Source organism: Castor canadensis, chromosome 9 (genome assembly GCF_047511655.1).
Source record: "Castor canadensis chromosome 9, mCasCan1.hap1v2, whole genome shotgun sequence".
NCBI lineage: Eukaryota > Metazoa > Chordata > Mammalia > Rodentia > Castoridae > Castor > Castor canadensis.
Window position 1 is genome coordinate 63,021,514 of NC_133394.1, and position 27,965 is coordinate 63,049,478.

Consider the following 27,965-nt stretch of genomic DNA (forward strand, 5'->3'; position numbering starts at 1 on the left):
TATATAACAACAACACAGAGACTGAGAAAAAAATCAGGGAAACAATCCCATTTACAATAGCCTTAAAAACAATAAAGTACCTCAGAATAAGTTTAATTAAAAAAACCCAAAGACCTTTTTAATGAAAACTATAAACCACTGAAGAGAGAAATCGAAGAAGACTTCAGAAGATGGAAAGACCTTCCATGCTCATGGATTGGTAGAATTAACATTGTGAAAATGGCTATACAACCAAAAGCAATCTACATGTTCAATGCAATCCCTATCAAATCCCTATCAAAATTCCTATCAAATGTTCTTCACAGAAGTAGAAAAAGCAATCATGCAGTACATATGGGAACACAAAAGACCTCAAATAACCAAAGCAATTCTGAGCAAAAAGTCCAATACTGGAGGCATCACAATACCTGACCTCAAACTATACTGCAGAGTTATAACAATAAAAACAGCATGCTATGGTCACAAAAAAAATAGGAAGACAAATGGATTGGAATAGAAGATCCATACATTATCCCATGCATCTAGCCAGCTGATCTTTGACAAATGAGCCAAAAATACACGATGGAGAAAAGACAGCCTCTTCAATAAATGCAGGTGGGAAAACCAGATATCCACATGCAAACTACATCCCTGTCTTTCATCCTGTACCAAAATCAATTCAAAGTGTATCAAAGACCTTACACTTTGAAACCAAAGTCCTGAAACTTTGAATCACCAGACTCAAGAGACAGCCCACAGTATGGGAGAAAATCTTTGCCAGCTACTCATCCAACAAGGGTCTACTATCCAGAATCTACAGGGAACTCAAAAACTCAGCCCCAAAGAATCAACATCTCAATGAAGAAATAGGCACATGAATTAAACAGGGAATTCTCAAAGGAAGAGGTATAAATGTCCAGTAGATACATGAAGAAGTGTTCAGATTCCCTAGTTATAAAAGAGATGTAGATCAAAACAACACCCCAGTTAGAAAGGCCAGAATCAATGGTAATAACAACAACAAATGCTGGCAAGGATGTGACAAAACAGGAACCCTTATACACTGCTGGTGGGAATGCAAATTAGTATAACCATTATGGAAAACAGTATGGAGATTCCTCAAAAAACTAGAGATAGAACTGCCATATGATCTAGTGATACCACTTCTGGGTATCCACCCAAAAGAATTCAAAACAGGATACAGTAGAGACACCTGTACACCGATGTTCATCACAGCACTATTCACAATAGATAAACTCTGGAAACAACCCAGATGCCCTACAACTGATGAATGGATCATGAAATTGTGGTATGTATACACAATGGATTATTACTCAGCTACAAGGAATAATGACATGGAGTTTGACAGTAAATGGATGCAACTGGAGGACATCATGTTAAGTGAAGTCAGCCAGGATCAAAAACACAAAAGACACATATTTTTTCTCATTCGTGGATGACAGATTCAAAGATAAACATATACACAAAAACAAACATGATCATATACAAACTCAGTTGTAGAACATATTTGTAACAGTGTAACTACTATATAGAACTGGGGTAAGAGAGAAAGGAAAGGAGAATGGTAGAGCAACAGTAGTATTGTCTACCACAGATGTGAAGGTAGAGGATATATGGATGTGTACTGAAAGCTGTTGAAAAATGGGGGGTGGGAGTAAAGAGATAAGGGAGAGTAGTCTAAGAGATTGAACAGACCAAAGTAAAGCACATCCACAGAGGGCATACATTGAGACACTGCTCTGAACGTCAATTCACATATTTATTATGAAAACTAGGACTATAAAATAGGCACAGTGTGTCCCCTCAGGAGATGGGGGGTAAATGGAGAGGAGGGAGGGTGAACTAAGGAGATTAAGGTGATGGTATAGGGTAGGTGGACTTCATATACCTATATGAAACAGAACTAGAAAACCTCTTGCAATTGCTTTAAGTGGGGTGGGGAAGGGGAGAGGGGGAGAGACGATGGGGGCCATGTAAATAATGTACAATATAAGTCTAATCGGAATTGTCACTATGAACCCTCCCATATCATGACTATATCCTAATAAAAATTATAATTATTTAAAAATAAATATGTGACAATCACCTCTTTTGAAAAATAAGATCAAATGTAGAATTGCTCAATGCCCTTCAAGCCCTATCAGCAGGGTTACACTAGGTATGTAGGTGTAGATATAGGTATCACTATAAGTGTAGCCTTGTCATTCCTAAGGGAGAACTAAGAGGTGATGTAAGACAAAGGATCAGATAGTCCTCTGCCAGGCTGTTCAGTGGGCTGTGAATATATAATTGCTTTCTTCATTTGTGGTAGATGGTGGTGGTCCTTCCCCATGGGTACCCTAACATTTTGTGGCTTTTCTTCTTAGGTGGGCTTTTTTCTTCTTAGATGTCACCTAACATCAGGGGTGACATGTTTTCTTCATGATGGAGTAAGCATGACATGTGCTTCTTTTTTGACTGTATCTTATTAGTTATCACTTCATCTTCCACCTTGTTCTCAAAGTTTGTCTTTTACTTCTCATTCTTAATATGTTCCCATGTATAAGATGTTTTGTCATAAGTTTCTCATTTGAGGAGTTGATACATAAAAATATAAATGCATACCAGAAGTTGATGTGTAATTAGTGCAGGGGTTTCATATAAACACAAATGAGACTTAAAGCATAAACTTCAGTATTTTAATGTTTGAAATAATTGAAAAGAATATCTAAGACCACATTCATTTACTTAGTAATCTTAGACTAGTCTCAGTATTTCTTCTAATAATAGTTTGTAGGCTTGATTTACATTTTGAGTTCTATTTGGCAAGGTGACTCTAAAACTGGGAAAGATTTCATTATTTTTTTCTGTTAGGCCACAAAAGAAATAGTCACTTGCTCTCAGTGACCCAGATCAGCGCTCCAGAGGGGTCTGGAATGACACCAATTCAGTTCCTGATTGAGAAAATTATTGTTTTTCTTTGTAAAGATAACTTCAAATAAAACATTTATTTATTATTTTCAGGAACTGTGTGATTAATTACAGAACCAGAACAACTTCTATTAGTACCTTTTTCTCTTCATACCTATGTAAACATTACTATTTAAATTCTAAACATCTTCAGACTGTTCTAAGACTATTGTCTGAATGCTTCCACTGGACTTTTTTTTTATTATCATATTTTTGTTGTACTGGGGTACATTGTTACATTGACAAAAGTGCTTATAATATATTTTAGTTAAATTCACCTCTCCATCACTCTCTTTTATCCCCCTCTCCCCATTCTTAGAATAGTTTCAACAGGTCTCATTTTTCCATTTTCATTCATGAGTACACAGTTCCTGAAAATAATAAATAAATGTTATAAAATATAGGACAAGCCACCAATGAACATAATATACAGAGCAGTAAAATGTGGGGGATGTTGCAATGCTTCGTTGATAACATTCTTGAATCCAGGTACCTATTCTTGCTCAAGTTGCTCAATCATTCTGGATTATCTTTTCATTATTATAACTTATTATTGTTGTTGTTGTTTTGTTTTGCATATGTAGAGAAAGGGGAATGCATATATTTTTGGATCTTAGTGACCCTTGCATTGTTTTCTTTTGTTATGGTTTTTGCTTTGTCCCCTTAAATTTTGTAGGAGAAAGAAAAAAACAGACATAATATCATGGTCTCATGAAAAATCAGAACACGAAGCCATTAAGCAAAGAATTTCACCCTGTCAACCTGGTGAGCTCTCTCTAGGAGTTCAATTACTGTAGTGGCTTTTATCTGTTCCACTGTGCATTTACTGAGAACACCAGTTATCATTATCTAGCTGCATGGACATATTGATACTTTGCATTTACCTGAAATCCTCCTCAGGGATTTCAATAGAGATTTTTTTATTCTCTTCCATGCTACTGTCATTTGTAGGAAAGCTCTGTTGTTTTACTTGAATGTGAAACTGAGTAGGCTCTTTATTTATTCTAGAGACATACTACTTCTTGTGGCTGTTTCTGAAAAACTCATAAGTTTCATATTCATGAAGTATCTATCCCTTTCATATCATGTTCTTAATGTTTCAATTTTAATATCTTGTAACGCTGTCTCATCCTACATCTTTTTTGAAACTCTAAGCATTTTTTATGAGTTTTGAAGATTGCCCTTTTTATTGAGCTATGAAAGAAATGCTAAGCACAAACAGTGTAGTAATCTCTTCAAAGTTTACCTTTGATTCATTGATACAATCCAGATTTTCATGTGTACATCTCCTGAGAAACCTTCATCTTAGATTTTTTCAGTACCCCTAAGATCTTAAAACTTAGTCACTCAGACGCCACCCACTCGCCCTCTGACACCCTCTTCTTGATTGAAAGAAGCATTTTTATAGATGAGTCACCTCCTGCCAGCTTTACAGGAATTACATAAAAGCAATCTGCCAACTAGCTTGGCCTAAGGACAGAAAATAACTGTTAATGTCAAAAGTAATAGTCATTCTGGTTTGTAGAGATGCACAATGGAGCACTTCAGGACCTTAACTCTCAGGACATCATGCCTTAATCTACATTTTATACTGTACATGAGTGAACGCATAAATGTTACACGTTCATCAGTTTGGATAAGCTTCTTGTCCTAGTATTACTAACTCCATCTTAAATGCTTTTGTTTGTGGTAGAAAATGAAAGTTTAGTTCATTTTAAGGGCGATTATATGTATATTGGAGGGAGAATGTGCATTAAGAAGTAAATATAATATGGGCAAAACACCTCATTTTTCCATGCTAACACAAAAACATTGTGTGGAAAGATACTTAAAAAACAGGACTTAGGACAAATGTTGTTTTGTGCTCTTTAAAAAAATGTGAAAGACTCATCTAAATAAATTATCATACCTAAAAAGTGTGTTTGTCAAGATATTTTTACTTTTCCTATTTCTGATAACACAACTTAGACCACATGGCAATACAACTTTAAATCACCTTTTCAGGCTCTTATTTCCTGGATAGGTTTAAGAAAGTCTTTTAACCTGTTTTTCATTCTTGGACTTATTTTTTAATTGGAATTTTCTTGATGTAGCGAATTTTTGACAGAGCTAGAAGCATTATTTCAAAAGATTTTTAATATGATCTGCTGCTGTTAATGAGGACTTCAGGAGGTACAGAATTTTAATTTGGCTGCAAATCTATAGCATATATGATTCTAGTGTTAAGAAGCAATCATTATTTCCCCAGCTTGATTTTCATATAAAAGTGCTTTAAAGAATATATAATCAATATTCTAGATGAAGCTGATATGAAAGAAAATTTCTGTGGGGCTAAATTAAAAAATAATGTTTTTACTTTTGTTTTAGTTTAACAGCAGAGTCTGCCTCTCAAAGTAAAGATAGTGAGTTCTTACAATTTATCCAAATGAGAATTTTCTTATGATTATAGCCTTATTATCACTTGATATTTTCTGCTTAATGGAACACCTCTTGTAAAAAGACAATATACCACAGAATAGCAGTCAAATTCACATTTCTCAAAGGTGCCACACACACACTGTAATTGAGGTTCCTAAGAGGGATTTGAAAAGTGTTAAACTAGGAATCATATTTTCAAAAAGAGTGAGAAAAACATTTAATCAGACAATTTGACACGTATTCTTCTACTTACAAACTGTGTGACTTTTAGTAATGTCTGAATCTCAGTCTACTTATCTCTAAAATAATTCTTTATGAAAATGCTGTTAATAATGAAAAATTATGTATGGAAATACTAGGTCAAATAATTGACTTAAAATACATAATAGGTCTTTAAAAGTATCATATGCTTTTTATTTCCTTCTTGATAAACGCTTCTGCACCAACAAAAAGCCAAACAGGTTCCCAAGCTTCATCTGAAAATGGGTCCAGTGGTGGTGGTTTAATTAAGGAGGTGTTTAAATACCTCTGATCCAATTTTAATTAAAACTAATATTTATTGAGTGGTGGACATGAACTATCTCATTTAATCTCTTCAACACTCATCAAATTAGGTATTATTATTTAATTCACTTCACAGATGCAACTGAGATACAGAGAGGTTAAGTGAATTGAGCACACACTAAAAACTGAAGTTTCAGTTAGCGAAAGAAAAGGAATTTGGGATTTTTTTTTTTTTGCAAGCGGTCTATGATTATGAGATCATATCTTCATAGCACCCAAATCCATATTGACTGTAAAGCTCATAGACAGAAAACATTATTAAATTTTAACACACATCCATGGAAAAAAGCTTCAGTGGTGCTGGAAGACTGTTCCTGGGGCTCCTGCATTTCTGTCTGTCTTGTGAGCTGATGCATTGGCCCCTTCTGCTCTGCACTCTTTCCAAGGATATTTGTAAACAGACTTGGAAAATAGAAAGAGTATCTTCCTTTGGAACAAAGGGCAAGTATGCTTACTTTCTAGTATTAAAAAAGACAGTATTTTCTTCTGAGGCAAAGGCCATTCAAGCTTATAGCAAAAAGATTTGGGCTTCCCAAGCTCAGGATTTTCCTCCTATAATGAAACTCACTGTATGTATAGGTATCACCTAGCCCTTTTCACGCCACCATATTGGAAAAGGAACTTGGAGAATCAGCTCAAAAGCTGGTACTGTGGCTATTGCTCCAACTAAGGCAGTCCTTTCTCTCTGACCTGGGAATGTTGTGCCTTCTGCCAGTATTCATGAAACCCTGGCAGGCTGGCTTGTCAGCTATTAGATGAAACCTCAGATACTTTACACTTCTTGACAGGTGGGGAAAGGACACTTGTAAACACAGTTGGACAGCAAAAAAAAAAACAGTTTATTTAAGACATTATCTGAAACAACAACACAGGAGTGTAAGTGGGAAAAATAATCTTCCCCAAAGGCTGTATTTTATGATGTATCAGAAAAGCTTTTTGATAGGGATGTGTATGTGTACGTGTCTGCCAAGAAAAAGAGAGGGCAAACAAGCACATATTGCTTGAAACCATGAAAACCTAATAAATATACACGGTTGTAAACAGCTTTCTAAAGACAGGTACCCTGTGCTGAACATGATTTATATGTTTGCTCCTGGCTTAAAAATGAACATTGGCACTAGATCACAAAAGCTGTTAAATTCTTCTGAGGCTCAATGTTGCAGGAAATTATTACATATCTATATTTTCAGGAAACCAACTGGCTGATTTGGAATTATGCAACTTTCACATCTGGAAAATTGAAAGAAGGGTTAATTTATTATGAGGCATAATTTACAGTTAATAAATTGTAACAAGCATCAGTAAGTAAAGAGACAGTAGCTTGATGGGGATATAGCAAAGAGCCACTTTTCCCCTCTAAATGTACTTAATTAATACAATTCATACTTTGGGAGACAGGAAATAATGAGACCCACAACAGTCTTTGACTCTGGATGTTGCTGTTTGTTCAAAAGCAACAAATAACCTCCTTGTAACAAATACTTACAATTACATGTGAAAGATTTGTCACATATACATTTTCATTTAGAAATAAGCAAAAATTTATGTAAAATTCAATAGTACATTTTTATAGTAAAATGTATGTTTGTATCCACAAATCTCTCTCAGACACACACAATCTACCACTTACACTGTTTGTATCACAGAGTTTTGTATGTCCAAACATGAACCAAATAATGACATTTTGGTCAACAACAGACTGTATATATGATGGCAGTTACATATCACATTAGAACTGAAAAATTCCTCAATTGCCTAGTGAAGTGGTAGCTATCACAACATTGCAGCAAAATGTACTACCAATAGGTTTATGGTGATCCTGGTGTAAATAAACTTACTGCACTGCCAGTCACATAAAGGTACAGTACATACAATTATGTATGTTACCTAATGACTGATAATGGTAATACATGACTGTTGTTAGTTTATGTATTTGCTATACTATTACTGTGTGTCATTATTACAGAGTATACTCGTTCTACTTATAAAAATGTTTACTGTAAAAATGTATGCCCTGTATGCAGCAGCCTCGTATACCTCATCTTACTGCATTTCTTGATTGCATCAAAAAGCCAGTTCAAGTGATTGACTTATACCACCTATGTTAGGTAAGTGTGCTGTATGATGTCTACACAATGATGAAATTGTATGTATGATAATACATTTCTTAGAATATATACCTGTCATTAACTGACATATGACTATACATAACTACAGTCTTTGTACTGATAATAACATAAATTAGTGCAAAAAAATTTATGTAAAGATAAAGTTTGTATGTTTGTTTGTTTAGAGAGAGTCTTGTTATGTAGTCCAGGCTGGCCTGGAACTCACTGTATAGCTTAGGCTGGCCTTGAACTTACTATTCTCTTACCTCTGTCACCTGAATGCTGGGATTATACATATGAACCACTAAGCCTGGCCAAGATGTAGTATATTTTATAAGAGAAATAAGGAAAACAACATATGAGTGCTCCATTTATGACAGAACAAACTGGAAAATCTGAAAACCTCTTCAAACTTCATGAAGAAGGTATTGTTTTCAGCCCGGTTTTAAAGATGGGAAGATGAGTTGAAATGAGTTAAGTAACTTGTTCATGTCTCACAACTTGTATGGATCTGAGCTTTGAGCACAAATTTGCCCAAGTTTAAAGCCTATCTTTTCACTTTTCATTTATTCCCTATGCAGTAGAGAAAGACAACTTCTAGGAAGATAAGTTTATTTATAAGCCTACATTCACCTTTGTTTTCCCAAAGGAGTCATATTTCCCCCATTAAAATAAGTTCAGTTAATCTTCTTTCCTAGAACACAATAATTTATATCCTCAGTTGCTAAATCTTCATATGATACCATGCAAAGACAGATTATTTATCATGATTTCTTTAAATAAATATCCCAACAGGCATTTATTGAGCGAGCCTGTGCATGTCACTCTGTGATAGGAACAGTATGCCACATAATCTTATCATGAGGGGCCAATCACTTGATGCGAAAGCATGCATGTGAAATGCAAAATGGGGAACAGCTTGTGATCCAGAACTTCAAGTGAGACGTTCATATATTAATTTAGGAATACGACATTTCCTAAAAATAATGAATTCATTCAAACTCTCAGATCTTTTCTGTGACATCTAGGCATATCTGAGGCATGTCCTTAATAATGAGGTGCCTACTGGACTTCTTTATTCCCTATTCTCTTGTCTTTTCCTAGATGATTTCATCCAGTGCCAGGACTTTAAATGCTACTAACGTGCTAATGAGTTCTGTATTTCCACCTGAATTCTTCAACTCAAGACTTGAATACCCAAGTGTCTGAAAGGTGTCACAACCATAGCAAGTATAGAAAAGAACTCTTTGTCCCCTTATTAATAACTAGCACTATGAGACAGGCATTATTCTAAGCACTTTACATGTATTTAACCATTTAAACCTTGAGGCACACTTAAAATAGATGCTGTTATGATTTTGATTTTACCCAGAAAGTAAAGAGGGTAATTAACTTGGCCAAGTTCCTAAGACATGAAAATGAGGTGCAAATTTAGTCTATTCCACAGGGCATGTCTCAAAACCACCACAGCACACTCCTTCTCTCAGTGCTCTCCAGCACAGGAAACACATTTTTGTCAGGCTGACCAAGATATTACCCTTGATTCCACTCTTTCTTAATGTTCCCCACACACTATGAATTAGCAAGTTCTTTCAGCTCCATCTCCAATATATGTCAACCTGTCCCACTAACTTCTCACTATTTTTCTTATCATTATCACTTGTCTGGTCTACTGCAATGGCCACCTGAGTGGGTTTTACTTGTAGTCTATTCTCTACTTGACAGCCAGTACAGTACAGCTTGTACAGTGATATGTATGGGAACATATCACTACCTTTCCAAAGAACTCCAATGAACTCTCTCTATGGCTTACCAGATCCCACATAATCTGTTCCCTGCTTGCCTTTCTGAATGTGTCTCATCTCAGGCTCTCTCACATCCGTCACGCTTCCATTCTCTCTGGCCACTACAAGCTTGCTCCATAGGAGGGACTGCTTCCTTTGCATAGATCTCTTTTGTTTTAGATGTTTGTGTTTACTGTAGTCTTTTCTCTTTCAGGTCTCAGTTCCATGTCACATCAGAACAGATTTCCATACCCAGCTTCTTCAATCAGCATTCTTGCAGCCACTCCCATCCCCAGCAATCCAATCTTCTTGTTTCACTGACCCTGTTTTATGTTCTTCATAGCTCTCTTATCTCTGTCTAAGATTATTTAATTTGTTCACATGTTCATTTGTCTGTCTTCTCTCATTAGAGGTAATATGTATGTTAACATAAAACTTGGTTTTTGTGCTGTCACTGTATCACCAGCTTCTAGAAGATTACTCTGTATTGTAGACACCAATTAATACTTCTTGAGTGATTGACCAAAAATAATCTCATTTTCTTCAGAATTATGATTTTATAACTATCAAATATTTAGAAAGCATTTACTCATTTTAGAATTCCTTCCAAGGTGCTGCTCAAATATTCCCTATCAGTGAATGATTTGCTCATTAAAGAAAACAAATGATAATCTGGGCACTGGTGGCTCATGCTTGTAATCCTGCCTGATTGGGAAACTGAGATAGAGGATCATGGTTCTAACCCAGCCCAAGCAAAACAGTTCATGAGACCCCATTTCAACCAGTAGCCGGGTGCAGTGTGCCTGTCACCCCAAGTTATGCAGGAGGCTGCAATCTGGAAGATCAAGGTTCCAGGCCAGCCTGGGCAAAAAAAGTTTGGAAGACCCTATCTCAATGGGAAAAAGCAATGCATGGTGGCACATAGCTTTCATTCCAGCAACAGCAGGAAGCTTAACATATAGGGTTGATGGTCCAGGCTGGCCTGGGCAAAAAGCATGAGTCACCAAAATAAACAGAGTAAAAAGGGCTGGAGGCATGAAGCATGACTCAAGTGGTAGAATGCTTGCTTCACAAGAGCAGAGTTCAAGCCCCAGCAACTGCTAAAAATAGAAAAAAAAGGAAAGAAGAGAGAAAGAGAGAGAAAGCCAGCCTACTGGTATTAAGCATTTAACTTAGCTTGTCATTCTCACAGATGACACACATGCTGCAAAGTGGTCCTTACTTTAAAGATGTGAACTGATAATGAAAGGCAGTAAGAAACCTGCCCAGGAACGTCAGCTAAAAAGGGGCCAGCTTGCAGTTTGGACCCACAGTGATCTGTCTGACTTTCACTCCCAAGTTCCTTTTCAGCAGGAATATTATGTTCAGCTATGTAACCAGTAACGAAAAATAAATAAACAGAAAGATGAAATGACAAAGAGCTTTTCAGTTTACAAAATGTGAAAGTCAAGAGGAGAATGGTTAAGTAGCCTGAAAATTTGGGGAGGTAGAACAAAATGATCATAGATTTAGTAAGAGCAAGGGGCTGGGAAATTTGTTTTAGAATAAAGACAAGCTTATTAAACATATTAAAATAACAAATGGTAGAGGGTGATTATGCAAATATTGTTAAAATATCTTAACTGCATTATATAATAGAAGAATAATAAGTTATTCAGGGAAAGGAGAGTGTTTTGAGATGAGATGCCTCACCTGAAGAGGCTGAGGCCGGGGAAGCTGAGTATACCTCAAAATGCCCTTCATTGGAGTGGTCAGATATGCCTGCACACCACTAATTCTCAGAAGAGCATGTTCTACATGCATGTAAATGCAAAAATGATACCTGTTGAAACTGTTCCAGGAATTAGGGGAGGGGGCATGGGGGAGAACAGAGGAGATGGGGAATTCAGGTATGATATATTTGATACATTGTAAGAACATTTATAAATGCTAAAATGTACCCACACACAGTCCAAAAAGAAAAAAATGATTCACAAGTATTAATACCAATCAAATATAAACAACCACAGATCACGTTCATTTTATTCAAAATTGAATTTTGAATTCGTATCTATTTATAACAAAATGATACATATCCTCTATGAAACATGCTTCAAGTCTTATTTTATTCTGTAATTGAAAATTCAATAGAAACTCAAATATTTGTAGTAACATTTCCCCTAATGTTTATGTGTTATTTTGAAATAAGCTGTTTACCTGAATACTAGAGAAGGAACTACATGTTTAAATTGATAAACAAGCTACCTGATATAACTATTTACTTCTTTAATAATTAATAAAAATAATTGAAAGAATGATTTGATAGGGGAAGACATCAACATATCAACTAACAAGGCAAGAAATGCTTGCTTGCTTTTATGTGTTCAATGTTGTTTCAGATTTGACAGATCTGATGGTCATGAAAAATGCAGTATACAAAATTCTAAGTTATAGCTTTAGAAAGCATCTTCCACCCATCCTTTCCAGTGAATAGTTGTTTGTTTTCTCTTTTGCTTGTTCTATCCCACTTTCTATCATGTTTTTGACTTTTATTGTCACTGTTTTTATATCTAATTCCTTTGTGTGTTATACATTTACTGTAGCTGTAAAATTCATGCTTATATTGAAGTGCTTAGTACAATAAAAATGTTATCATTGTTCAGGATTTTAAAAAAAAGAGAGTGTATTCTACTCACTCTATCACCCCACCTAATTACTCCATTCAAGTCACTTGGTGCGGGCTTTCCTTGCAAATGTTCTAAAAGATCTCAGAGTTGGTAAATTCAATGTTCTAATCTCAGAAAAAGGAACAAATCCAGAGATAATGACTGGAGATAATGACTGGAACCTCATTATCTGTAGGTTCACTCCAATCTTGCAATGTACCCATGGAGAAAGTGGTGTGGTTATGCTCACTGCCATATTTGCAGGGGGAGGGATGAGCTCTGCAGGCTTGCCTGTCACTAAGCTGGTTGCTGCAGGAGCAGAGTGCCAGGCACTGAGACCTGGTGTCTTCTGGTTAGTTGTATGACCTGGTGGTTACATAAGCTTTCACTTTCTGTGATGTTCATGAAGTCCTTTTTATTTAATTTGTAAGAACCATCATGTAGCTTTCAGGGAATATGAATGCAAAAAAGTATAAATCAACTAAGAAATATACTGCTATATTTACAAAATATGAAATAAGAGGAAAAATGATTGGCTGAGAGACCTGAAAACATAAGGAAACTAATTTCTCCCTTTAATTACACACATGAGTGAAAATAATTAAAGTTGTGGGGGGAAAGGCCAAAACGTTGTTTCTCTAAGTGGTTCATGTCTTTTTCTTTGTGAAGAGATAATATCGTGCATACTAGTAACAAAAAATAAACACCCTAATGGAATAATGGACAAAGGACAATTTTCAAAAGAGAAATATAAATGAACAATAAATGTGGTATTAACCCTGTCACAGTTAAATAGAATGAATTAAAAATAATGAAATAAAAAGTTTTACATGTCAGATTTTCGAACATTAAATGTTGACTAAATTTAATGTTTGAAACGTTAGTGTGTAGTAGAACTAAGAGATTTTTTTATTTTGCTTTTTTCCTTGTTTTCTATATTGATTTATTATTGTCACTGCAAATTTAAGTATCAGTATATATTTGAAAACAAAATTTATTTCCATTTTGGGCATTTTGACAATAACATAAAAACCAACTAACCCAAACAATCCTAACTGTAGCTTCACTTAAGACAAATGTTTGAATCTCTGTTTATAGTTTCCTAAGGTAAATTTTCTTTTTTACATTAAAAAATACTACCCTCCCAACATTTTTTAAAAAAGAATCCTCCAGTATGATACCTCTATCTCACCTATAATTTTTTATTTTTTTATTTTCATATCTTGGAATCTTGTATAAAATTTTATTTACAAACAATTTTTACAGATACAGAAATTGTGTTCCATATTTCTACTGAGGATTATATGTGCCATAAACTGTACTGAGTACTTTATAAATTTCATCTCCATGATTTATAAATTGGAGATGCTATTTTTATATCCATTTTATAGATAACAAAAGTAAGATTTTGTGTTTCAGAGAGAATCCCAGTTGACTTGACTCAAAGCCTAATCTTCAAACTACCAAGCTAAGATTTCACAATTATATTTGAATGATTACAGTAAAAACCAAAATAAGTAAATAAAATATAAATGGTGGTTGATGCTAGGTGATCAAATTGTGGAAGCTCTGCTTTCTTCTTTTTTATGATTCCTACATCTCCTTCAGTAAGATTATTGTTTAGAATCAGACAGAATTTCTTGACAATGTGGGTAAAAGAGCTCTGAAGACAAGGTCTGCAGTGACCATGTAAGTTTTGTGCACAAACCAAGACAAGAAACATCACGGGGGTGACCAAGTAATATCTCACCTATAATTTACTCCAATTTGAGTTCATGATTTCCTTGATATTTCGTTATACCAAAGCACATTCAATTAGACAAGAAAACTAAAAATAATTAAACCCCCCATCTCATACACATGCACACACACACACACACACACACACACACACACATTGGTCCTTCTGCTAAAAAAAAATCAAATTTCTCTATCACACACACACACACCACTCCTTCCTCTAAAAAAATCAAATTTCTCTATGCTGATTCTTAAACCTCTTATTATAACTCTCTCTGCTTCTAGAGTCTCTTCTTTTCTAACTGATCTGATTTATAGGTTCCTCCAAGATCACAGAGGCAATGTATTTTTTACTACTTTACTTTAAAATTATCCAATGTACTTTCATTAGGCAATATTAAGCCACCCATTTATGGAATCACTGTCTCGAATCCTCTGCTTCTTATGTAAAATCTACCTTGTCCATCTCCACAGTCAGTTTTACGTGAATATGCATTTGCCAAATTATGCTATAGTTTTTTTAAAACATTAAAAATTAGTAAAAACAACACGTCTTCCAGCAGCAGGTTGAAATCAGTAATTCTATTGTGATTGCTTACTTATTTATATATATTTGTAATTAAATATTTTTATACAACATGATTTTAGCATACTTTCTACAGAGAAAGACAGTAGGACCCATGTCTTCATATTTTGAAATAATATCAAATTCAGTCTATCTAAACCACTGTTTCTTCAGATGTGTGTTTCTACCATCTGTGTTGGAACCATCTAGGTAAACTGGGTTCTCTCCAGATTGACTAAGACTCACATTGATAAGTGATCAAGTACATCTAAATATCTGAGTGAAAGAATGCTTAAGATGAAACTAGTGGCAGATTCTTGTACTGTTTCTTTAAATATACTGTAGCACCCTGCTTTTTGTTCATTTACAAATTACAAGTTAATTCATCCTTGGTGATTTTAACACTTGTCTGTGTTTTTGGCTTGTCAACAATAAAAATACAGTTATGAACAGTTGACTATGTCATCTGTGAGTGACTTGAAAGGTTGGTTTAAATTCGGTAATGATTTTGCTCTTGAAAAGCTTTCAGTCATAATAGAGAGCCAGATTGAGATGTGTTGATGGCCTGAAAACAAAGATGTGTGGTAAATTGCTTGCTCTCTGAGGCTCTCCTTGCTCTTGAGGATGTGGCATTGATATTGTGTCAATTGTTAAGTACAGAGCATTGAACACAGGTCCTCCCATGCCTCTGCCAAGGATGTACCTCCTGTCACTGCCTCCATTAGAGACAAAACCCATTTAGGGAAAGTGGCTTTTTCAAGTGGAATGAGCAGCTGTGTCTTCTCTGAGAATGATGATTGAACACTGATCAGTTCTTGTGAAGTTACAAGTTACAGTACCATTGGAGATCTAGTTCTAGCTAGAATAAAAAATAAATTTTTCACTTCCATTGTTCATTCACCCTTCATTTAAAACAGTGACATATCCTGCTTTAGGAAAGAAATAACAAAGATTGGGAACATCTTTTTCTCCTCTCTCTTTACTTCTTTTAATGCTTTTTACTGCATTTCTAGAATAGATTAGAAAATTATGCAAAAATCCTTTGACTATTAAACTATTTTGTCAAAGCAATTACACTAAAGTTAAAATGGGCTTTCATTATGCCTTTTTGCTCCTGAAAATATTGTCAAATAATTTTGTGAAAATTTCCTAAAGGTATTTTTCAGTATATCAGAAATCTAAGACTTGCAGGATATAGGTATTACTTATTCTGATACCAGCAACTTTAACTTTTGAGCAGTTTACTGTCAAAACCACTCAGTTCATTTCCTCAGCATATCAAGCAAGAATAAGTTGTCTTTCTTTCTATTTGAACTCAAATACTCATTTCTTATTATTCTCAGAGGAGGAATGGCTTAGTTATTTCTTATAATGGTGGTATACAGAGTATTGAATCCAAGATAAAGAATAGCAAAGAATTTATATTTCTTATTAGCTTGGGTAGATCACTGTTCACTGTCTTAACCAGCAGCTGGTTTAATTTCTGTGTGCAACATTTTTTTCCTTTCTTTCTTCGGAAAGCTGATTCTATATATATATAGTTTTATATATATATAGTTCAGTATATATATATATATATATATATATATATATATATATATATATATAGTTCAGAGAAAGAAACAGAGACATATAATTACCTAAAAATAATGATGTAAGTATGAAGGATAAGAAAAGAAACACTATTGTACTAATCCAGACACCAGGAAACCAAAGCAAGGAGCTAAAGGGAGGAGGGATAAGCAGATGGAAGAGAATTTATTGTTGTTTTTAGATTGGGTCAATTAGAATACAGATTTCAAAGAAATAAATAAAATAAGCTCACTGAAGCTAAGGTGGATGCAGGAACATAGATAAAGTCAAAGAGAATAAAATGGAAGAGGTGTGATGAAAATGATCACCAGAGTTTAAGTAACTGTGTTAGTCTCAATCAACTGTCGTTTAAAATTACATTATTGTTCTCGCAATGGATGCACTCCTAGAGAAATGACAGTAGAAACTGCTAAAGTAGTGAACTGATGATAATCACATACCTGTTCCAACTGAGTGGACTTTGGAGAGCTAAATTCCCTAAACCACCTAAGTGAAGAGAGGGTTACTTGCTTGCCCATGTTGGCCTTTACAGAGTTAAGGTGTATGTTAATTGGCCTAATTCCCCAACTGACTCTTGAGTCAGCTAAATTAATGATTCGATCATATATATGCTATTAAAACTGCATTTCCTGGTGAGAAGAATAATAGTAAAGTAGTGGAAGTCTTTTGGGGCGGAGGATGGTTTGAGCCACGATAGGAATTGCTAGCATGATTATTTGAAAAGCATGACATGTGGCACACAGAGTGTCTCTCCTACCATCCCTGCCAAGACAACCACACTTAATTCCTGGTACCTGGGATATGCACCTTATGTGGCAAAAAAGATTTTGCAAATAAAACTAAGTTAAGGACCTTGATATATTCTAGATTATGTGTCCTTAAAAGCAGAGGAACTTTCCCAATTTTAGTGAGAGAACAACTACATGAGAGAGATGTAGTTAAGAAAGAAGGCATAGAGGGATGAAACACTGCTGCCTTTGAAGGTGAAGAACGAGCATGTGAGTTTGGGAATGTGGGCACACTGTAGAAGAAAATATGAGGCAATAGATTCTCACTGGAACCTTCACAAAGGAGCAAAGTCCTCAGCTCAGTGAGACCAGTGTTGGAGCTCTGACCTCTAGAGCTGTAAAATGATAGACTTCATAGTGAGTTTGTATTATTGCTATGAGTCAATATCTACTTTGTATTTAAGTCTATAGTTTCATTATACATGATTGTCTATAAAAGTTAAGAACAAAAAAATGCTTCAGTTATTAATTCGTATTTCACCAAGTGACAACACTTCAGAATTTTCTCTGACTTTTCCTATTTTGTTTGTGTGCTTTTGAAAAAATTTAGGAATGCCTGTCTAAGGCACCTTAAAACATCATAGACTTTAAAATTTGAGTATATGAAGAAAGAAAAAGTTGACTGAATTCTGAGCATTTCTGTTCTTTAACTGAGCTAGCACCTACTGTATGCTACTGTATCACCTTAATTTGCCCCAACTGTAACAGTTACCAGAATTGCAGGCAAAATGTCTAAAAAGAAAATTCATGTCTAGGAAGCACAACTTTTGCAAAGTCAAATCTTAAAATAAACCTTACCTTGAGTCCAAGGCATTTCAAGATGTGATTGATAACCGATGTTTTGTTCCGAATTTGCAAGTAAATTCTTGGTAAAGACTCAGATATGAATCATGAAACCATAATAGAAATTTTAAGGATATAATTTTCTATAAAGTAGAGTTTGGTGGGAAAGAATTGGTATGGTATAGTACTGTGTTACGTCCAAAACTGTGAAACTATGAAGTGGAAAAGCTCAGATTCTAGCGTCAGGCGGACCTGTATTTTGAATCCTGGTAGTACCACTTCCTAGTTATAGTCTTTGTTTTATAGGATTTCTGCAACAATTAAATTGTGATAAAAGTAAAACAATATATATTCAATACGTGTTATTTATTTTGTGAGGAGTCAATTGTATAATTTATGGATCTAATAGTATAAGACATCAGCACAGAAATATAGAAGATTCTTTTATATTTTATTTTTTGCAATCATGTAATGCCAGAAGAAAGAACTCTTAACCAAGAGATGCACATAATTCAACAATGGGCATAGAGTAAAATTTTCTCCTTGTTTCTTGACTTCCTTTTATCAAAATATGTTCTTCATTATCCATTAGTGTATACTTTGAAGTCCCTAACACACTTTGAGAGTAAATGTGTGTAAGTTTGTGGGCAAACTGAATATCTTTCTACCTTAAATCCTGATTTAGAATTTTCCCCCTGAAATCTGCTAGTCCAGACTGTGAAGCATTGCCTAGTTGAGCTTTGGTGCCCTGGTCTTGATCACGTTTGGGCAGAATACAGTGCATGGGACCCTTAAAAAAAAGTAATTAGTCACCAAATATATTTTATACACTATGTGTTCATACAGCAACAACATTTTATCTTTGTAAAATGATTTAGAACTCATTCTTTTAGAATGTCCCATTGTGTAACAAATGACTCCTTAATAGTAATAGTAATGAGGATACATTCCATCTCACAATGCAATAACGAATTTAATAAGATGTATTAAACATAAATAGAGTATGGATATGAAGTCATTTTTTTCTTTGCAAAACTATTTTCTTACTTTCCTTGTTAAATTATAAAGTGATTTCCTGAAAAGTATTCCCTTACAATAACTGTATAGCAGCTAGAACACTGAGGATATTTGAGTGTGATGATAACATTGAAAGTGATTTATTTTCCTGTTTATTCTGATCACATTATATCAAATTTACAAGTATAGAATAGTGGTTTAGAATACCACCAAACAGAGTGAGGAAGAGAGATGCAAACATTTCATTTATGTTCGTAAGAACAGTCACAAGTTGCCTAACTATTTGACAATTATAAATCAATTAGGACCAGTGGAACTGGACATATTTTACTACCACAAATGCTTAGGTGATTCTCAAGGAGTCTAAGTCCTCCCAAGGTGAGCTGCATACAGTGTTCCCACAGGAAGGAACCATTAAGTAAGCATTTAAACTCAACAAAGCTATCTCTTAAGGATGAGAGTAAATAAAGACTTTATGATCCATAAAATGTGAGCTGCTTTACCATGAATAGATTCTCTTGAAAGAAACTTCTAAAGGATATAAAGAATGAGATTCATTCATTTAACAGATAAGCACTGAGCCAGGAACATTTCTAGGAGCTGGAAACACTTAAGAGTAAACAAAACATGAGAAAATATTGCTCTCTCACCAGAGAGCAGAGAGAATGAGGGAAAGGAGGAGGAGGATGTGTGATCTGGGAGATAAAGGGAAACAGATTGTAGGAACTTTGATTGTTAGTCTGGGTGAGACTGGAAGTCACTACAGGGTTCTGAGCAGAAGATGGGCATGATATCAGTTATATGATAAGAGAATCATTTTGTCTGCTCTGTTAAAACAGGGGCTGAATATGGAAGTAGGAAGTCCTAACTGACATGCAAGGGTGAGTGGATAGCAAAGAAAGCAGTAGACACCTGGCTAACTTTGGTCTTAATAAAAAAAATAACGGGTAATATCTGGGTTTAAACAACAAGAGGATAGTCCCGAATGAGAGCAGCTAGCTCATCAGCCAAAGGAAAGCAGGCATGATTGGAAATAAAGGGCTTTTACTTTTTGCCTGCTGTTTGGAGACATTGAATAATATTAGCACTTCCTTACCATACTTGTTTAAGTTTCTGGACAAACTACTAAAAGGATAGAAGTAGGCATATGCATTTCAAACCAGTAGTGGGTAGAAAAAGCAAACTGACTCAAATAAAAGTAAAGAAGGAGTAGGAGAAAGAATCAAGAAGAAACAGAATCAGTAAGACAAATATACAGCACAAATAAGAGAGCTGAAAAAATTCCTTATACATTGATGGTCTAATTAACTGTGTGTAGACTTATCTTGCTAATTAAAGACACATATTGATATGGTAGATAAAAAGCAAAATTTCTGCAGGGTGTGATGATTCATGCCTGTAATCCCAGATATCAAGGAGTGATAGGTAGAAGGATCACAGTCTAAGGCTGACAAGGGCAAAAAGTAAGACCATGTCTGGAAAAAAACAAAAAAACAAAACTTTAAAAAATGGCTGGGAGTGTAGCTCAAGTGGTCGACTGCCTACCCAGCAAACAAGTATGAGACTCTGAGTTCAAATCCCAGTACTGCCAAAATAAAATCTACCACCACCACCAAAAACAACCCCCCATACACACAAAAAAGGAACAAAACAAAAAAATCCCTCCCCAAAACAAACAAAAAGCAAAACTTATCTAGAGGTTGTTTTCAAAACTAATTTATAGTGCAAAAACACAGGATTGAATGAGGCTGAAAATATATAAAAATAGATTAAGTCATGCTTTTCAAATAGTAGCCAAAAGGAAGATCATACAGCAAATAAATATTAGTCAAAACAGATGTAAAGGCAAATATAATAAAGGCAGAACAAAGGGTTCATTTCAACAGCAATTGGCTTTGAGAAGCCAAAGCCAATTCTTCAAAGCTTCTTGCTTATTTATGTAGTTCTGTTCAGGAGGATTTACCTTCACATGCACAAAGAAGATAATCACAGAATGATAAAACATGAAATATAATTTAAAGCATATGCGCTAAAAATAGCTTCCAAATACTGCAATAACTGATAGAATAACAAGGAAATATTTACAATCCATCATCAGAGTTGGAGAATTAAACATACCTCTTTTTCATTACCTGTCTTACCCCCCCCCACAAAAAAACCCAGAAAGAATGTAGAACCTTTGAAAATACATTTAAAAAGCTAAGCTGATAGATATATCCTGGCTGGAGACTATATGCTCTTGTCAAGTACATGAGTAATGTTATAAATAGCTATGAATTCATTGTAGATAATTTAAAGTATTGATATCAAACATGTACATGTTTCACAACATTATACAGTTAAAATGGATACCAACAAATAAAAGATAAGAAACCACAGAGATAATAGGAAGGAATTAGAAAAATATGGATTAAGGACAAAAGAAAAGGATTGGTATTATATAGTGTATAATTCTTGACATTCATTCACACAGAGCATATAGGTAATTAGCTATTTGAAGAAATTTTTGTTTCCTTTTCTATTTTTACTTATGACAGAATAATTGATTGCAACTCCCCACTTCCCTAAACATTTGGTATGCTAAGTTCCCTTTTCACTGATTTTATGAAGCCTCTGGCTTTGCCTTAGCTAGGGTGGTGAATATTCATATGAGAAGTGAAGTCAAGCAGCACAGAGCTCACCTTTACACTCCAGTTACAGCCTGCTGGGTCAGCCCCAAGCCAAAACTGAGAAATCAGCCAAGTTTATCTTCTGAGCTTGATACCACTATTTCTCACAGCTTTCTGGCTTCCTACTATTTTTAGCACTTTCTTTTCCCTAGGCTCTTTGGGATCTTCAGTTAGAGAGGAAAATAATGATAAATTTGCTCATGACATTATATTAAAGATTTAAGAACTGCTTGCTCTCTCTTATGAAGCTGTTTTTAAAATGTGATATTTTTTTCTTTAAAGGGTTAATCACAAACTTGCACATTAAGGAATGCTGATATGTAAGTAAACAGTGGGAAAGGTTTAGGGTAGTGTGGGGGAGGGCTGCTGAGTACTTCCAGAAAGGGGTACAGATAATTCTTCATTGTGCTCAGGTGTGAGGTGTGACTGGTTGTGGTTATTTGTGTTCTGATGCTGTTAAAGTTAGAAAGGGAATGTGTGCGTATTACAGAAAGTGATGGAGGGAGAGTTACAGGAGGGAGAGAGGGAGACACATATGCTCTTTTATTTTTTGAGAGTATTCAACTGCAGAAAGTTCAGTAAAACCCTACAAGATCAGCTTTTCCAGAATGTTCCCATTCCACTTCTCTTTTGTCTTGGGACACAAATGTTACATGAATTTGTTCTATATGAATTTTAGCGCAAGAGTGAGCGAAAACTTCTGAAAGAGACTATGGGTTATTAGCATGCATTGGACCATCCTGTGCCTTCTTGTAAAACTAAAATGTTTTAATGATAGGAGTACCACTTTTTCTCTCCAAAAACCCATTCCGTAGATTTAGACTTGAAAGTCTGAGGACAGATCCTAGAGGACAGGGAATTTTATTTTATTTTTTAACATCACAAAACCAGTCCCGTAGTCCAAGAAAGCACATAAGTGCATATACATGCACACACACTCTTTCTGACTTCCATTTAATTTTATTTAGTTAGTCCTGCTCTTTTTGGGAAAAATACTCTAATTGTTCAAACAATTTTCTTCTTTGGTTCCTATAGCTTGCCTATGACTAGACTAATAAAAATACCACTTTAGATTTTTTTTTTCAATTTTCTCAAATTCTTTTCAATTTTCCTAACACTTCGAATAGAGAAAATATTTGCTCATAAAGGTAACAGTTAAATGAAAGGACTTGATTAAAATATTTCTATTAATTATGCACTATTGATGACCAAATCCTTGATCTTTCTTTCCCTGTTTTAATTAGGCCACTCCTAATTAACTTGGGATTCTCTGTGTTTTAGTAGTAAGTACTCTCAGTCCTGGGCAAACCAGGATGGTTAATCAGCTTATCACTAGTCCACTGCCAGCGCTGTCTAACTTTCTCTTCCCTCTTTCATATCAAAATTTCTCCACTGAGTACTCTATACTCTCTTTTTTCTCATCTTGACCTCTTAGTTCATTCCTGAACGTACTGTAACTGGCTTCTGTCTCTATCACTCCACACACATGAGGTTTGCAGGAGTTGTCAATGACCTTCAACATTTCCCTCAGGAGACTGGCCAGTACTCTGCTGGTGGATTTGGGACTGCTGGTCCAGCCACTTAGCTGAAGCTCTTCATTCCCATCTTCTACAGCAACACAGATTCCTGGTTTCTGACTGTTCCTTTAACCACTTATACATGGGTTATCTCCCTTTACTTATTTTCTAAAAGATGATTTCCCTAAAAATTCTACACTTGATCCTCTTCTTCTCTTATTACTCTACAAATCTTTTCCTGGCTGATTTCACACACTTCCATGTTGTTAACCACTCCCTATAGGATGATGACTTTCAAATCTGTACTTGTTACCCAAACTTTTCTTGTGAGCCAACAACCTATGAAACAGCTCTTATAGTGCCTTATATGCAATTCAATAAAGCTAAAATTTTTATTATAAACTGTAATGATCTCCACTATTATGCTCCTCCTCTTTGTTATTGGTATTATCATTAATGGTTCACCTCTGCCAAAAATCCTAATGTCATCTTTGACCTTACATTCTCTTTCACCTCCACTGAATTACTAAATCATTTTAGTTTTAACTCCTAAATAATGTTTAAATTGTCTTTATTCCTCCAACCTTACTCACATTTCCTAGTTTCAGAGCTTGCCATGTTTAGTCTAAATTATAGCCATCACCCCACTGTACTCTTGCCTTCAAACTCTTTCCTGCCTACTTATAGTGTCTGTTACACGGTGCCACTGTACTCACCATGTAACAGTGTTTCCCACAGCAGTTTTTATATAGGATCACGTAGATACTTTTACCTTACCATGTTGCAAGCCATCTTTCTGTTTATCTCCGTCACAAAAGAGTAAATTCATTATGAAGGGAGCTATACTTTATCTTTGTTTCCCTTGTGCCTGCCTCTGTGCCCAGCATATGGCATGAACATCAAGAACTGAGCATATGATGCAAGCATCATATGTATTTCTATGTTTGTATTCTTTCCTGTCCTCTTTTCTAAAGGGAGGAGACCATGGTTTATCATTTTATATACATGTTATAAATACAGCTCCTTTATTAATTAATTTCTATTGAGTTAAAATCTTGTCAGGAATGTGGAACTCTTTTTTCTTGTTAGTCTTCACACTCTCCATAGTAAGTAATGCTAAGTGGTCCTTCTGATATTTTTAGCTTATTTAACTAGTGTAGTGAAAATTGCTATTATTTGCCAGATACTTAGTGACTAGAAAAATGACGCAGTATTTAAGATGATTTTTTAAATATCTAATTTAGTTCTAGATGCTCACCAAAAGGTCAAAGCTGTAGGGAACAAAAGTTGTATATCAAAAGCCCCTCACTTTTATGAGAAATCAACATGAAGTATAACAGAGATAGATTCCTATAGCATTTTGAATAGGAAACTCAGATAAATGTAGATAACTTTAATTTTGACTTTCATTAATATTAAACAACTAGTTGTTTATATAATATAACCAATTCATAATAATACCAAGCTGTCTTTAAATGATTGCTTCCTGGTTAAGGGAAGCAATTTTACACTAAGAAATATAATACAATTTAAATGCAGCACAATGGGCTTCATGAATGTACCAGAAGTGTTCACTGAAATCAAGTTAAACCCTTACATTGTGTGTGAATAAATATGCTTATACAGTCACAGCTCTCCCTGTTTTGCAGAGTTTCAAATATATAAGAGAAAATGAGATGCATATTAGATTTTCAAAAACATCTAACTTGATATGAGATCTGTAATTCCTGAAAATTTGTGAGAGCACTTATTTTCAGTAAAACAAATTCGCTTGATTTCATATTTAAATGGATTGTCTTAGGTTAGCAACAGTTTTCTACAGTAGGTAGTTTCTAAGAAGGAACTAAACAAAATGATTTATACTTTGTTGCTATAAATACACACAGGAAACCATTTCAAGATCTTGCCATACTCTTAATATAAGCTTCAGTTTTCTTTATTCAGAGGGAAATATATTATCTACTAGGATGAGAGATGTGGTAGCCAATTATCCCAGCTTGTCCTAGAGATTCCCAATAAAACAGAAGTTACATGTTCTAGGAAACACCTTTGTCCCAGTATAAAACAGGAAGGTGTTAACCCTGCTGAAAGATGAACTAAACTTTGAAACCTTGAGATAATAGAGTCTTACCTTAACGTCATTGGTGTTCATTTGCGTTCCTTCCTTTCCCACAAATATATCATCAATGTCCACAAGGTGTACCTGTCCAAGGACAATGTCAGCCTCTTTCCTGACAAGAAGGAGATAGCATCAATGAAGATCAGCTTGTGCAGCCAAAAGTTCAAGTTGCTTCCAAAAAGAACTCGCTGAATTCCATCATGGAGCCCTAGGTCGTGTATGATAGTGGCATAAAAAGCACCTTTAGATATGGGAGGAGAAAGGTTTTCTGGGGTCTTTACTTTGGCAAATATCACTGGTTGGTAGGCTGAGTGATTAATCTGGAAAACTGTCCAGTCAGTTCCAGGTAAAGAACCTTTTTCAAGCTTGGAAGATTTGGTCACACGAAGCAATGGAGAATGAGGATTAATACAGCAATCTTTTACTGCAAGGTTTCCATATATGGAAAAAGAGAAACCTTTTATCTGAAAGTTCTGTAGCTTCTTCCAATGACACCCACACCATATTCGACACAGTATTTATCTAAAAGGCTTCGATTCCAGGAGTTCATATTTATATACTTTAAAATATTCTCATAAATAATGAGAATATATTTGCCTTTAGTTTTGTCTGTAAGTGCCGGAAGATCTCCTTTTCCAGGAGCAATTTCAATGTAATATTGGAATCTACTTGACTCTAGAATCATAATGATGTCTTGGCCAAGCGGTGAGTACTGGCTCTCCACAAACACTAAGACTATGGGATCTGTCCTTGAGGCATCAGAAAGCCTTGCTGACTTCATGTCCATCAGCCTATATGGCAAGTGTTGGAGGTCACCACAATCCACTTCTGAAGTCATTTCAGAGAGTTCACTTTCCTGTTTGTAGCCACTGTACAGGTAGTAAGCAGAAATAACAATGCTCACCATACAAAAAGTGGCAAGCAGAATAACTGTCCTTTGAAAGTGTCTGTGAAGCTTCATGATAAAACTCATGTTGTATATCCTTTCCTTGACTATTTTTGAGAGAAGCACCATAAATGTAAAACAAACGATAGTGTTTCAGCTATTTTTCCAGCCTCAGGCAATAGTTTATGTCACCATTGCAGCACATCTGTATTGCATGATCAGGACTCACAGGAAATAGAGTCTGAAAAATAGAAAAAAATAGAATAGAATATGAAATATTCAGTGCCTAGCACTAGAATGTGCAAGCTTTTTTTTTTAAATCTTATTGACCCTGATAAGTGGCAGACTAGTGGACAGATGAACTGGCTTGAAGGAAATTAGAAAACCTCTTTCAGATGTGGTTGAAGACATGAGAGGGATGAGATGAGGAAAGTGACTCCACTGAACAGAAAAAAATAATTGAGCTAATCAGGAATTTTCTTTTGCTCTTTGAGCTCTGCATCAAACTTGGTAGATAATATCACAGACCTCTGACACCACAGAGAGTTTGCCTGAGCCATATACTGCTGTTTTCTGTCATCAAGATATGCATCATGTAATGTATGATCAAACATGTGTGTTCACTTACATGTACTGAAAGTTTATAAAAGTTTGGGTATGTTTCACTAAGTTCCACAATTAAAATGATAGTCCTTTTCTTTTCTAGAAAGTTGTTAACACAAGGAATTTTGTTACTCAATATACATTTCAAATTCATTAGAGAAACAACCTATAATAGTTACTTTCATTAGAAAAAACCCTTTTAAATGCACATATGGTTCCACAACCCAACTGATCATTTTAGAGTGAATATTTACCTAGTTAAGTTTTTCAAAATTCGGAGCAGTCATGTGGTGAGATGAATATGAGGAATAAAACACTCCCCAGTCTCCTTTGGCTCTGTTGTATTATGGATGAATTCAGGCATCGTGCATTGCAGAATGTTTACTGACAGATTCACTTTCTGTACATTCTATTTCTACTATTGAACAAAGATCTCAGTAATCATATGAAAACATCCTATAAAGCATTTTAAAAGCATAATGAAAATAGTTGTGAAGTCACAAGAAATGCCTTGTTTTGTAATAATTCCAAATTCCTTTCAAGTCTTAGTAACTATTGGAAATTTAGTAACTTTGAAAAATAGTAAGAAAGAAGCACAGGCATTTGTTTCTTAGAACAAAAGTTTAGTAGAGTCTTACGTCCCTGGCACTGTGCAAAGAAATATCACAGATCATAAAAAAATTAAGAAATGTCTTGCCATTGTTCATAGGACAAGCTAAGTAGCTGGCAAGATAAAAAGTGGCAGGAAGCACTGTATTTGGTGTTTACCATAAGTTTAGGGTTTGTTGCACCTCTGCTTCTTAATTGTAGCATTTTAGACTCATACCTTCCAAATAAAATGTTGGAATAAATTACCACTATTAACGAATGCTAGATTTAAAATTCTGTACTATTCACTTATGAAGTAAGCAGTGATTAATACTTTGAATAATATATGTTTATCTTTGTGAAGAATATATTCTGTAATATAACTACAGGATATTTGTGATATTTATTTTGTAAATTATATGTTATAGTTTATTCATTCACATCTTTAGGGCATCTATGTTGTTCATTCAAATATTTATGGGGTAGCTATTTTTCTGTTTAAAATATACATGTTAAGCATGGTGAATTTCTTTAAAAGGTCTTGAATTTTAAAGCATAGACAATGACAAGGGTGATCATTTATGGCTATAAATTAAGGACACGTGACTGTAATGAGATGAACAAAGAAA

The 27,965-nt window shown here is 34.9% G+C and overlaps 1 pseudogene; it reads right to left on the minus strand.

Moving 5' to 3' along the window:
* The window catches only part of LOC141410920 (bifunctional heparan sulfate N-deacetylase/N-sulfotransferase 3-like), a 55,141-nt pseudogene that overhangs the window by 15,877 nt on the left and 11,299 nt on the right, over positions 1–27,965 (minus strand).